This window comes from Peromyscus californicus, unplaced genomic scaffold (assembly GCF_007827085.1).
Source record: "Peromyscus californicus insignis strain IS unplaced genomic scaffold, ASM782708v3 Scaffold_10__1_contigs__length_136768540, whole genome shotgun sequence".
Classification (NCBI taxonomy): domain Eukaryota; kingdom Metazoa; phylum Chordata; class Mammalia; order Rodentia; family Cricetidae; genus Peromyscus; species Peromyscus californicus.
This window is the reverse complement of record NW_026294391.1, coordinates 47,738,463-47,751,919: the sequence shown is the minus strand read 5'-3', so window position 1 is coordinate 47,751,919 and position 13,457 is coordinate 47,738,463.

Here is a 13,457-nt window from a genome sequence, read left to right as displayed (position 1 = left end):
CCAACCACAGATTCCTCCTCATCCCTTCTGCTCACCCTTAAGCCTTCCCCCCAGCCTGCCCCCTATCCCCTCAACCTATCCCTCATTCCCTCCTACAAGAAAGTAAGACCTCCCATGGGGAGTCAGCAAAGCCTGGCACACTGAGCTGAGGCAGGTCCAAGCCCCTCCCCCTGCACTAAACCTGTACAAGGTGTCCTGCCATAGGCAATGGGTTCCAAAAAGCCAGTGTCAAAGCATATAGCAAATTATTAAACATCAGAAATATATTAAAAATATTCAGACACTTGTAGAGAAAAGGTGATTTACAAGGTGGTAGGATGTAGATGGATATTAGCCTTCTACTTACTAGCATTCAATTCAAAATTATATAAAGCTACCCCATTGTGAGGGAAGGGGTTTTCATTAATTTTTATTTAGAAAAAATTTTTTAAGCAAAAAAGGATATATTCCAAAGCACATAAAAATAGATAATACAGCTTTGTTTTAATTTCTATAAATCAAGCACACTAACATAAACTGGGAGAACTAATTCATTGTATAATTAAGAAAAAATGAGAATTATTTAGATGGAATATACCTTGTATTGAGAAATGAATCAAGTTAAATACAGAGAATTGTTGTTTATTTTTTAAGAAGACTGAGAGCATGTACATGTGAATAAAAATTAATGACAGTAAAATTATTGTGAGAAGCTAAAAGTTGAGGATGATGAAAGGTAAGTCAGAATAAATATGAAGTTTAGTGTGGTATCATGACATACACCTGTAACCCAATAACTCAAGCAACAGAGAGAGAAGATTTGCCACAATTTCAAGGCCAACCTGGTATATAGATATAAACCATATCTCAAAACAAAAACAAAAGGAGAGGTGAAATTATGCAGTTGCAAGGCAATTTTCTCAGTAACATTTCAAAAATATCATCTAGATTTGAAATGTAAGTACATATTGAAAAGAAACTGACTACAAATTCATACTGTTTTAAAGATTGCTTTTATTAAAACTTATTCATATTCATATTTAAAAATGAACATTTAAAGCTCTATTATTTCATGTCTGCTTTTATTTTATTGGTCACATAAATTAAAACTAATGAGGACTGTAGACATGGCCTGGTGATTAAGAATACTGGAAGCTCTTGAGGGCATGGGTTCAGTTTCCAGTACCCACATGGTGGTTCATTATTTTCTGTAACTACAGATTGAAGAAATCTGATGTCCTCTTCTGGCCTCACATGTACTATATACACATGGTGTACATACATACAAGCATTCAAAACACTCATACATGCAAAAATAAACATATAAATACCTTTTACAATAAAAATACAAATAAATTAATTACTTTAAATTGTTAAAATACTACATGTAATATAATGGCATTTGGAAAATTAATTCATTTTGAAAAAAATTAAGTTGTTTTACAAATAAGCTTATTTCTGTTTTTACAAACCATGATGTGATGAATTTTTACAAAGATAATTTAAAATTTTACATGTATAGATGTTTTGAAAGTACTATCAGAGAGCAATAATCTAACTTAAAAAGACACAGAAGTATATCCTTGTAATTCCAGCATTTGAGAGGGAAGGAATAAAGATTGAGGAAAGTCAAGGTTAAATAGTAATTTCTAGTCCAGTTTAGATTATATAACTAAAACGTGTATTAAACAACAAACAAAAGGTACTCATTCAATAACAGGGTGAGATACGGTTTCTGTATTCAATTGGTACCTTATTTTCAGGGATGACACAAAACTTCATTTTTTTATGCTATATTCACATAGATCAGACCTAATTGACTCTTACCGAACAAGTAAGCAATTCTGTTCTGCAACCAAAAAACTTGCAATTAAGGAATTCCAATTAAAAGCTCATTTTTGTAATTGAGCAGAGATGTAATCAAGCTTAAAGAGATGAAAAGAACAAGATGCATGCAGTTTATTTAGGGGAACAGGCATAGTGTTATTAAACTTCAATAATTTAAGAGTTGTGTATGTATTTCCATAAAGTACATATATTTTCCATTACTCTCTTTGAGAAAAATAGCAAAAGTCACCTTGCCAGTCAGAGGCAAACAATTAAAATTCAAAATATAAGTAGTATTTGGAAACATGCAAGTACATAGACAAATACAATCTGCTAAGATCTGTGTTTGAAAAATGCTTGCTATGGAAGCACAAGATTAAGTTTAAATTACTTTATGATGTCACTGTGATAATGTGTGCCACCAAGAATAAGACATAAATAAATAAGTAATATGAAATTGATAGTAAGTATCTGCTGGGCATTGGACTGGTTGAGGAAGTCATGGTAATGTCTGGAAAGCTATTCAACAATATCCAAGTTCTATCTTGCTACAAACACTTAGAGCTAGTCATGGACATCATAGTGGAAAGAAATTATGCAAAACTGATGCAATTCTGTTTAGTAAAACTGCTTGCTAAACTTGTGTCTTACCTCTCTTTCATTTGATGCATCTGACCCAACTCAAAACATGAAAGTAGGAAGGCAAAAGCTGGGGAGAAGGAGTTCCACAGAAGTAGGAGGGGCGTGAGAGAGGATAATAGCTGCTGAATGATGAAAATTCATTGTATGTATGTACCAAATTCTCAAAGAATGAAAATTAAATAAGCATTAAAAGTCATCCATGAACTCTTTCAAGTTTTATTTTTATTTATGTATATATTTGCATGATTTTGTGTGTGTGAGTGTGTGTGTGTGTGTGTGTGTGTGTGTGTGTGTGTGTGTGTGTGTGTGTGTGTGTATGTTTGTGTTCACATGTGTGCAGGTGACTGTGGAGGCCTGAACAGGGTTTCAAATCACCAGGAGCTAGTTTCAGGTGGTTGTAAGCCATACTGTGCTGGTGCTGGAAACCAGTCTCTGATTTTCTTAAGTGCTGAGCCATCTCTCCAACTTCCCATGAACTCTTTTATTAAAAAACATTCTAAGCTGGGCGGTGGTGGCGCACGCCTTTAATCCCAGCACTCGGGAGGCAGAGGCAGGTGGATCTTTGTGAGTTCGAGGCCAGCCTGGTCTCCAAAGCGAGTTCCAGGAAAGGCGCAAAGCTACACAGAGAAACCCTGTCTCGAAAAACCAAAAAAAAAAAAAAACAAAAACATTCTAACCTCCACTAAAAAAATCACTGTTGTTTAGGGTTTCCTGCTCTACACGCATCCCTACCTTGTATAAGAGAGAAGACTAAGATATGTATGGTACCTTTACTTGATGCCATTACTGTCTAAATCTAGAGAATATAGACACCCTATGTAACAGACTAATACCTTTCCTATTAGAATATTTATTATCTCTGGAAACATAGTATATAATATAGGACATAAACATAATTGTATTATTTTTTCAATAAACTTTCCATCATTCTGCACTACGTTGATATACTCTAGGCATCTTCTTCTCCTCATTACTGACACCAATCTTAGAACCAGGTAGGTATTTAATTGAATGTACAGATAAATTCATGAACAAATGAATTCCATGTGAATGTAAATCCATCAGATAAGTAAACACTTGATAGATCTATGCAAGAATGATGGAATAGAGGAACACATAGAAGATATTTCTTCTTACAAAATTACTAAATTCTTATGAATTATATGACACATTTTTCCCTCAAGAGTAAAGAAGACAACACCATACAATTAATTGAACATGGAGAAGTCAAGCTGGTGCCTACCTAGAGCCTTTACCCCTACAGACTAGTGTTTATAATACTGGAAGGTACTCTGTCTACTACTAAAGGAGAAATGTAAACACCAATCCAGCTACACACTCTTTGATCTACAATGGTGACCTGCCTGCAAGATGCACTAGAGCAACAGTGGCATGGATCTTGTGAGAATAACCCACCAATATCTGATTGGATTTAAGGCCTACTCCTTGATATGAAACCCATCCACAACACTGTTCAGGTTGCCAAGAACCTGAGATTAGATAGGTCAGGAACATAGAGAAAAACCAAATACTACTGTTCTGCTAAAAGAAATGTGGCCATAAAATGACTCCTAATGACATTCTGCTATAGTTATAGATCAATGCCTTGCTTAGCCATCATCAGAAAAGGTTTCAGAGAAGTTTTCTCCTGCAGTATATGGGAGCAAATAGAGACCCACAGCTGAGCAATATACAGAAAGCAAAAGAACTTGGAATACTCAGTCCTAAATAAAATGGCTCCATCAAATTCCTCCCCTCAGGGCTCAAGGGAACCCTGTGGAAGAGGATGTGGAAAGAGTGCAAGAGTCAGAGCAGATGGAGAGGGTACCAAGGAAATAAGGCATTCTAGATACACCAGGGATGACACATACATGAACCCACAGAGACTGTGGCAGCATGCACAGATCCTGGACAGGCTTAAGCCAGATGGGTCCCAGCACTGAGGAGAGAAGTGAACATAATCCCACATTCATAACCCAGAAGTTATCTCCAATGAATAACCACTTGCAAATGAAAAATTGGAGTCTCACTGGTTATACAAACTTTTCTGAGGCCAGCCTCATACCCAGCAGTGTAAGGACAGCTTACAAAATAATATCAATGACATTTTTGGAGGATCTTTGTCTCATAATGCTTTGTTAAATAATAACCTACATTCTCATCTTGTCAAATCAAACCTTATAGTTTGAACAAGGAGAAATGATATAGATACAATGATGAAATCCTTTGGACAGAATAAATTGTACAATTATAGATGAGGCTAAAATCTAATCATGCACAGTCATGTCTCAGTTGTTATGTGTTCTTACTGTTCTTGCAAACGACCTAGGTTCACTTCCCAGCATCCACAAGGAGGCTCACTTGAGTATCAGGTACACATTTGGTACACGTACATATACACAGGCAAAACAATCATATGAATAAAATAAAAATAAATAATCTAAGAAAACTAATAGTGTATAAAAATTGAAAATTTGTGTTCAAATTTTAAGTAATTCAATGATATAAATTTTCATAACAATTAAACTGCATGGTGGATTTAGCCTTTCCTAACACAAAAAAAAGGTTTGTGATAGTCATAGACCCACTGCATCCAGTGGTGACCATGGTTCCTCCAAAACTGGGGGTAAATGTACCATCTCCATGTTGGGAAGCTGAGGTGGGCAGAGCCATCAGTCAAAGCTGCTATTTTACCCCTAGTAATGCTACATTTTAAAGTAATAGTTACACAACAAGGAAGATTCAGATGGAACAAGACTTTAAATGATTCACAATGTGTGCAAAAATGTACATAGGGTTGGAAGAGAGAGAAAAAGAAATGTATGCAGTTATATAAAGAAATAGATAGTTTTTAAAAATAAAGTCTTTAAAGAGACAGTAAAGGTAGTATAAAAAATAAGCCACATAAAGATGGATATCACACAGAGAATCTGGATTGTGTTGTCTTTGGGATTTTTAACTGCAAAAAAACATTTGATTGTAAAAGCTGTTGAGTTAAGCCAATATATATATTTGGATCTAAGGATATGTTGCTTTGGAAAGGAGGCTCTGCTTTTGTTTCCACAGAAAACCAGAGGCTATGGATTTGTTTCAGATTAAGATACATCAGGTTTGACCAGCCAAGACCCTCTGAAAGGTCTCCAATGACACCATGGTCCAGATGATCCAACATCCAGAATGGCTTCAAGGCAACTGACTCAGACAATACAGCCTCACGGACTACCCCATAAGCCTAAAATTTTCTTTGTGTTCCCATAAGATACAGCACCCTCGTCTAGCAGGAAGTAGTATGAGAAGCTATGCCCAAATTCCCAAATATACCAAGCTGGCTTTGGAGATGGAATTGGCTCACTCCTTCTATAAACCCAAGCATATTCTTAAAAGAAAAAGTTGAAAGATTCCTTTGTCCCATATCAGAAGAGCCCTCTGGTGTGAGACAGAGAAAGACAAATATTTTTATTTAAAACAGGTTGATTATAAATGCAATCACTTTCTAAAGAAAAAAAGGGGATAGTATAGACATGACAGGATAAAAGGATAGATTAATGAACCTACTTTTAAAGAGCAACAACTTGTTTAGAAATGTTTTACATTGCTATGGATTTTAGTTTATTGATACAAATTTAAAGTTAATTTTGTTATACTGTATATAGATTTCTACTCTCATTGGAGGTATTATGTTTATATAACTCATTTAAATTGTAATGGATAATTAAGAAATACAGATTAATAATTAGTCTTCTATGATAGTTAAACTTGTAGTGACATTAGTTAAGTTTTCTAGGTATACATAGGTATATTTCAGATAGATGGGTAATCTTCAAACACTTAAAGACCTACAGAATATGGCATTTAAAATATTTTTAAAAATTTAGACTTTCTGGACAGTAAGACATGTCTGCTCCTGGCAGCACCAGATTTACTTCAGAGAGGAGGATGGGCATCGAAGACACTCTATATAGAGTTTATCTTCTTCTTGGCAAAAATAGCCATTTGGGCAAGAAACTGTTCTTGCCTGGACTGCTTAAAAATATATCAACTGGACATGCAGGACCCATAGGAAGGTGACCACTGAACTTTGCTTGGCAAAATGGTCCTTCAGGTTCCTGCTTCACAGAGGAAACTGCCAGACATTCTACAAGACACAGAGAGAAGTGACTGAGAGACTCTAAGCATGTGGGCTGAAGACAGATGCCCCAACTTTACAAAGGAACTTTGGATGACTGTCCAGGCTGCCAGCTGTCTCTGTCTACTCTCGCAAGCCTCCTGAAAGTTGCTTGTGTCCTTTCTCCTGTTTCTCAGGTAATAGTATATGCTTCTGAGGTCTTTCATGTAGTTGAAGACTAGATAGTTATAATTTCCTTAGTTATGATAAAAGATAAGTTAGATATAAAACCTGAGACTCACAAATATAGGAGAGATCTTTAATTTTGCCAAATAAAAATAGACTAGATATTATAAATAGACTAGATATAGTAACTGTAATTCCTGATTGATAATTGTTTTGTTATATGTAATTTTACTATGTTAAAGTTAAAACCTTCCTTTTTTAAAAAAAAAAAAAAAGAAAAATGGGAAGTGCTGTGGATGATTGATTGATAAATAAAATGCTGATTCCCCAGTAGCCAGGCAGGAAGTATAGGCGGGACAGAGAAAGAAGAGATGTCTGGGAAGTGGAAGGCTGAGGAGAGGAGATGCCAAGCTGCCGTCCAGGGAGCAGCATGTAAAGGCAGCAGGTAAAGCCATGGAACACATGGCAACATATAGATTAACAAAAATGGGCTGAGTTTAAGTGTAAGAGCTAGACAGTGGTAGGCCTGAGCTAATGGCTAAGCAGTTTAATTAATATGAGCTTCTGAGTGATTATTTTTTTAAGCAGTTGTGGCATCTGTGGGGCTGGGCAGGACTGGGGAAAACTCCAGCTACAATTTTCAATAAAGATAAAAAGAATAACAAACAGCATTTCATGATAGTAGTTATCTCATAAAGCAATGGAGGGATATAAGATTGTAAAGGGTGCACATACTATTCATGAAATTTTATTTCTTAAACTGGGTGAAAGATATATTGGTGTTTATAACTTCAATATATGTGTATGAAATTTAATAAACTTAAAAAGAAAATCCCACTTTCTCATAGTCTACTTATCCAATAAAATATTTAGAAAAATGAAACCATTAAAAATATACCAGATTGCTTGAATTATCTATTGCTTCATATCAACCTACCCCTATAATTAGAAGTTCAATCAACAAACTGTTTTTGGAGGCACACCAATTACTTGTACATTTTGTTTAAAGTATTTGATCTTTCTTATAGTATGGTGACCTAAGGGTAGTTACTTGATTATATTTCACATAACTGAGAAAATATCAGCTTCAAGATACTTAACATATCAATGTTCAATGGAGTGTAATATATATCTATTTATTTCCTATCATATATTCTTTGATTTAAAGCTAACAGTTATCTCAAAATACTTGGTTTGTAAAAATTGATTCATACAAAAGATTATTCTTTCAAAAAATAAACAGCACTAGCATCTCACTACTCAATATGTTTTAATGTGACTCCATAAGATAGACTCAATACTTTATTGGGGAGGTAATACCAGGACATAAGAGCTCTAAAATATTATAAAACGGTGTAATGAAAACAAGGGATATATTACTGAGATTACCATAGATGTTTTTTAACATGTGTAGCCAAAGCCTTGCTTATTTATTTATTTATTTAGAAATTTTCTACTCACTCTACATACCACCCACAGATCCTACCTCCTCCTCCTTCCATCTCCCAGCCCTCCCTCCCAAGCCTCCCTACATCCCCATATCCCCCAAATCAAGGTCTCCCATGGGGAGTCAGCAGAGCCCGGCACACTGAGCCTAGGCAGGTCCAAGCCCCTTCCCACTGCACCAAGGCTATGCAAGGCGCCACACCACAGGCACCAGATTCCCAAAAGCCTGCCCATGCACCAGGGATGGATCCCAATCCCCCTGCCTGGGTGTTCCCAAAAAAGTTAAAGCCAATCAACTGTCTTCCGTATCCAGAGGGCCTAGTCCAGTCCCCTGGAGGCTTCACAGCCACTAGTCTACAGTTCATGGGCTTCCACTAGTGTAGCCTGTCATCTCTGCACTTCTTCCCGTCATGATCTTGACATTCCTCGAGATACTATGATAGATGAGGACATCATGGGAAAAGGAAGAGGCAGGGTGCTGGGGAGGCTTTCAGGAACCCACAAGGATGACCCCACCTTGGATGGCTGGCAGTGGTCCAGAGGGTGCCTGGACTGGTCTACTCTGGTGACCGGTCTAGCAAATACCCTAACTATCGTCATAGAGCCTTTGTCCAGTGACTGATGGAGGCAAATGCAGAGATCCATGGCCATGCACCAGGCTGAGCTCTGGGAATCCAATCGATGAGAGAAAGCCTTACTTCTTAAAGGGTATATTTCTTTCTGCTTTACAAATAATAAAAAAAGAGGAATAATTCATACACTACTTTTGTTTATCACGATTAAATATTGACCCACTGAGCATGAGCTCTTATGTACCACTTGTTTTCCCCATCAACCTTTTTTTTTTTTTTTTTTTGGTTGTGAACTTCAGATCCTAAGAGCATAGTAACTGCCCCCATGGCAAGGTGGTGACAGATCTCAATATGTCTTCCTACCGTGTACATTAAGTCCTCTCCTCTGTGGCTTACAAGCATGATTTAGTGTCCATCATTCTTCCTGGAGGGTCACCTGAACTTCGAACAGAAAACCATTGCTTAGCAAATGTGTGTAAGTGCATAAACAACCTGTCACGAGCAGTAATCAAAAGCTGGAGGTGTCTTGTTCTGGATTTATGACAAAGGGTATTGGTGGAAGCAGTTCTGAAGCAGAGCTCATTATGCTGCCTGGGAGATATGTTTATAGTTGTGTTGCATTAGATTTGACTTCTATATTTCAGAAAATTATGATAAGCTTTGTGAAGAAATATTGAAAAGAAAAAAAAACAGTAACAGAAAGAAAAGATTGGTAGCAAGAAATATTTGGGGCCACTAAATTTGAGACCTACTCACTGTCAAATTGTCTCATCACTGGCAATCTGCTATAATTGTTATAGCAGATGTTGGCATAATCAGTGATCACTCAAGGAGTAAGAAAATTTGCACAAAGTTGTATTTCAGATGTAACTTTTAAGGTAATGTTTTCTCTAGATTAAAAGCTTGATATGTCGCCAAGTCAGTTGATGTTCCCTAGCAAGACATTTAAAAATATGGAATACTTTAATATATAAATGTGGAATATAGGGAATATGGGGAATTGAACCTCTGTAATTCTTTTTCCTATTAATGAATAGGGCTTGGAAATGAACAAAAAAAATGAAATTAAATAATAGAAATCTGAATTGTTAATACCAAGATTCATGAGACATGGTTACACAAACCAGCAAGCAAAGGACTTGGAAGGCTAAAGTAGGAGGATCTCTATAAGTTTAAGGCTAAGGAGTATCAGATCAGTCTGGGATACATAACCAGACTCTGTGTTAAAAAATAAAAGTAAATATATACACAAAGAAACTTTACTTCCACATAAAACCTGTATAACAACATATGTTATGATGGAGGATACACACACACACACACACACACACACACATATATATAAAATGAATAAATATTATAGAAATGAAGCAGACACTAAACAAAATTTCAATGTATCATGGAGTCACTGAGATATAATTATACACAAAAGTTATTTGCTTATGAGCCTATAAAATATTTCTTCATAAGTATTCTTGTGCAAGTTTATATATTCGTGTAATACATATCCTTCAAATGATATGATACTTGCATATTTTGTTTTTCAGTTAAGTTTCAGTAAAGACTGGGATAAAGAAATGCTTAAGAGAAGATAATTTGATATGCATAGATTTTTGAAATTTTTTTGCACACTTAATAAGCTCAAATCTCTAGGTAGGCCATTCAATGACAGTCTATAGGTTAAGTATAAGGAAAAGAGAAGAAATCCAAATTTTAAGTCCTATCTAAAATTCACTAAATGTGAAAGTCTGAAGTGGCATTTTACCAAGCCCCTGATAGGATTTTGATGCAGACTCAAACTTGAGAATTCCTGTCTAGAATGAGTGTTACTGGCCCAACTGTCTATTTTTCTTATATGGACTGCTCAGTACACAGTTTCCCTGGGTATCTTCTTAATGGTTTATTGTGGTGGTATTGTGTTGCCCAAAATATTGTGCACACTAATATACTTATCTGGGGTAAGAGAACAGAACAACCATAAGAGTAAACATAGAGGATAGGCAGTGGTAGCACACGCCTTTAATCCTAGGATTCCAGAGGCAGAGAACTACCTGGATCTCTGTGTGCTCAAGGATACAGCCAAGCATGGTGACTCATGCCTTTAATCCCAGAAAGTGAGCCTTTAATCCCAGGGAGTGATGGCAGAAAGCAGAAAGGTATATAAGGCGTGAGGACCAGAAACTAGAAGCTTTTAGCTGGTTAAGCTTTCAGGCTTTGGAACAGCAGTTCAGCTGAGATTCATTCTGGATGAGGACTCAGAGGTTTCCAGTCTGAGGAAATAGGATCAGCTGAGGAACTGGTGAGGTGAGGTAGCTGTAGCTTATTCTGCTTCTCTGATCTTCCAGCATTCACCCCAATAACTGGCCTCAGGTTTGATTTAATTAATAAGACCTTTTAAGATTCCTGCTACAGTTTATTGAAGAGGTTTGCCATTTGTATCTGGACAAAATACAATCATTTATGGCAGAATTAGACATAGAGTATCACAGCCTAAACAAGTATCATTGGTTTACAGTGATGTGTTAGGTAATTAATTCATATATTCATATTCATGAGGATGGAGCTTTTCATCAGTTCTAGAAAAGTTTTATGTAGCTCTACAAATATTATTCCTTACATTTTCTGTCTCTTGTCTTGTTGGTATTCCAATTTAAAATTATTGTGAGTCATTTCTCTTTTTTTACTCTAAATCCATTTTTTTCTTTATGCTAATTCTGATTTTTTCTACCTTTTTTTTAAAAATATTCTCCTGACTTAATATCCAATTTAGTATGTCTATATCTACCTAGGTCTAGTATGTCATTGATCTCTTCTTTGAATGTTCTTTCCTGTTTTTCATATGCATAGAATGCCGCTGAATGTGTGTGTGTGTGTGTGAGTGTGTATGTATGTGTGCCCATGCGCGCGTACAAGCTGAAGAACACATAAAGAATAACTTAGTGGAGACAGAAGGCAGCCAAGACTTCTCTAAATTATGCTGTAGAAGATGAAGGTTAATTACCTAAATGAATAAAGACCTTGGAGGGAGAAATACTACAGACTAAAAGAGCAAAGGAATTCATTCATCTAAAAATGTTCCTTAACAAAGAAATATATACAGTGAGGGGGTTGAAAGATGAAATTATAAGTAGACACAGGACTTACAACATAAAAATCCTAGCCTAGTTTACAATACAAGATTTTTCTCTTTATTTTGCAGATATCATTATGCTATATAATATTTAAGCTAATGTAAAGTTATTTTATGATCATAGTAACATAAGAAATTTACATGGTTCTAAACTTGGCTACACCAGAAATTAATCTTTTAGATGCTTCAAAGGCCTGGTCCTTTTACAGTCTCATTTCTGCTCTTGTTTCATAATTTTTATATTTTCTGTATGAGATATCTCTCTTCTTTATCTTCTGCCAGGCGATCTTACACACAAAAGAAATTTACCATACAATTAACATTGGTGAGTACAGCATTTTAAATTCAAGATGTCTATGTCATCGTTTTGATTCTTTCCTCCATGGAAAATTCTGATTTATATGTGCAACTGTGTTTACTTAATGTCTGAAATGCAAAGAACAAAGTAAATTCCTTCAAAATAAATATACTATATAGATCAAAATGAACACACATTGCAATACAACTCTTTTCAAAAATATTCTAAATGCCACATATTTTCTGATATGACTCCACTGAGAGTCTTAGTTATCAGAGACCTTGACATTGCAGTCACTCTGAGAAACAGATCTGTCATCTGTTATAAGAAGAATCATATAATAAATAACAAAAAGTGAAGGTTGGTTTTAATTATAGCACCAGAATTGTCTGTTAAGAATTTTGTAGGTTTTACTTCATAGCCAAAATCAAGTCAAAGAGAAATTAATTAATTGGGAAGCAGCCTGGGATTTTCAAAGTATTGCCCTTTACTGAACTATTTGACTATTTGCGTTTCCATAAATCCAGTGGGCATATACTAATCATAGTGGTTTTTTTATCAAATTGCTAATAATAACACTGGAAACTCATAAAAAGTATATCTTTTTCTATTGTTGTTACTCATGATGATTTAGGAGTGTTAGTAGTAGTAACAATAATTTATTTATTAATATTATCACTAATAGAAAATTATAGAGTCTACATTATTTTCAATAAAGTAATGATATTTTAAAAGTTACCAACACAAAATTTGTAAATTTAAAGTTTCAACACACAATAAAAGAATGATGTGTAAGCAAAACACTAAGTACAAAAAATGGAATTTTGAAAAAATACATTATTTCACAAGTCTGCAAGAGGAGAGCAGTATTACTATTAAGACTATTTGCTGATACACTTGTCAATAGTCTATTCAATGTGGAAATGAAAATAGTACATGAACTGTGATCATTGCTTACCTTGTGGATCATCTAAGCTACAGCAAGCATCTTCTTGAACCAGAGAAAGTATTTCAATTCCACTTAACATATTGACATCCAACAAATATTATTGCTACAAAATAGCATTTTTAAAGTGTCAGGATGTAGAAAATTATTTTCAAAGTCAACAAGAATTCATGAATCTGGACAAGGAGCTTAGAAAGATGCTGATGAGGAGAGCCAAAGTGGGATTTGGGGATGATTGCATATTATCAACATACATTTCAATTTGTTTTTCCTATGTCACCTGCAAAGGTGCTGACAGAATTAATTCCAAAAGGGCATCGATGACA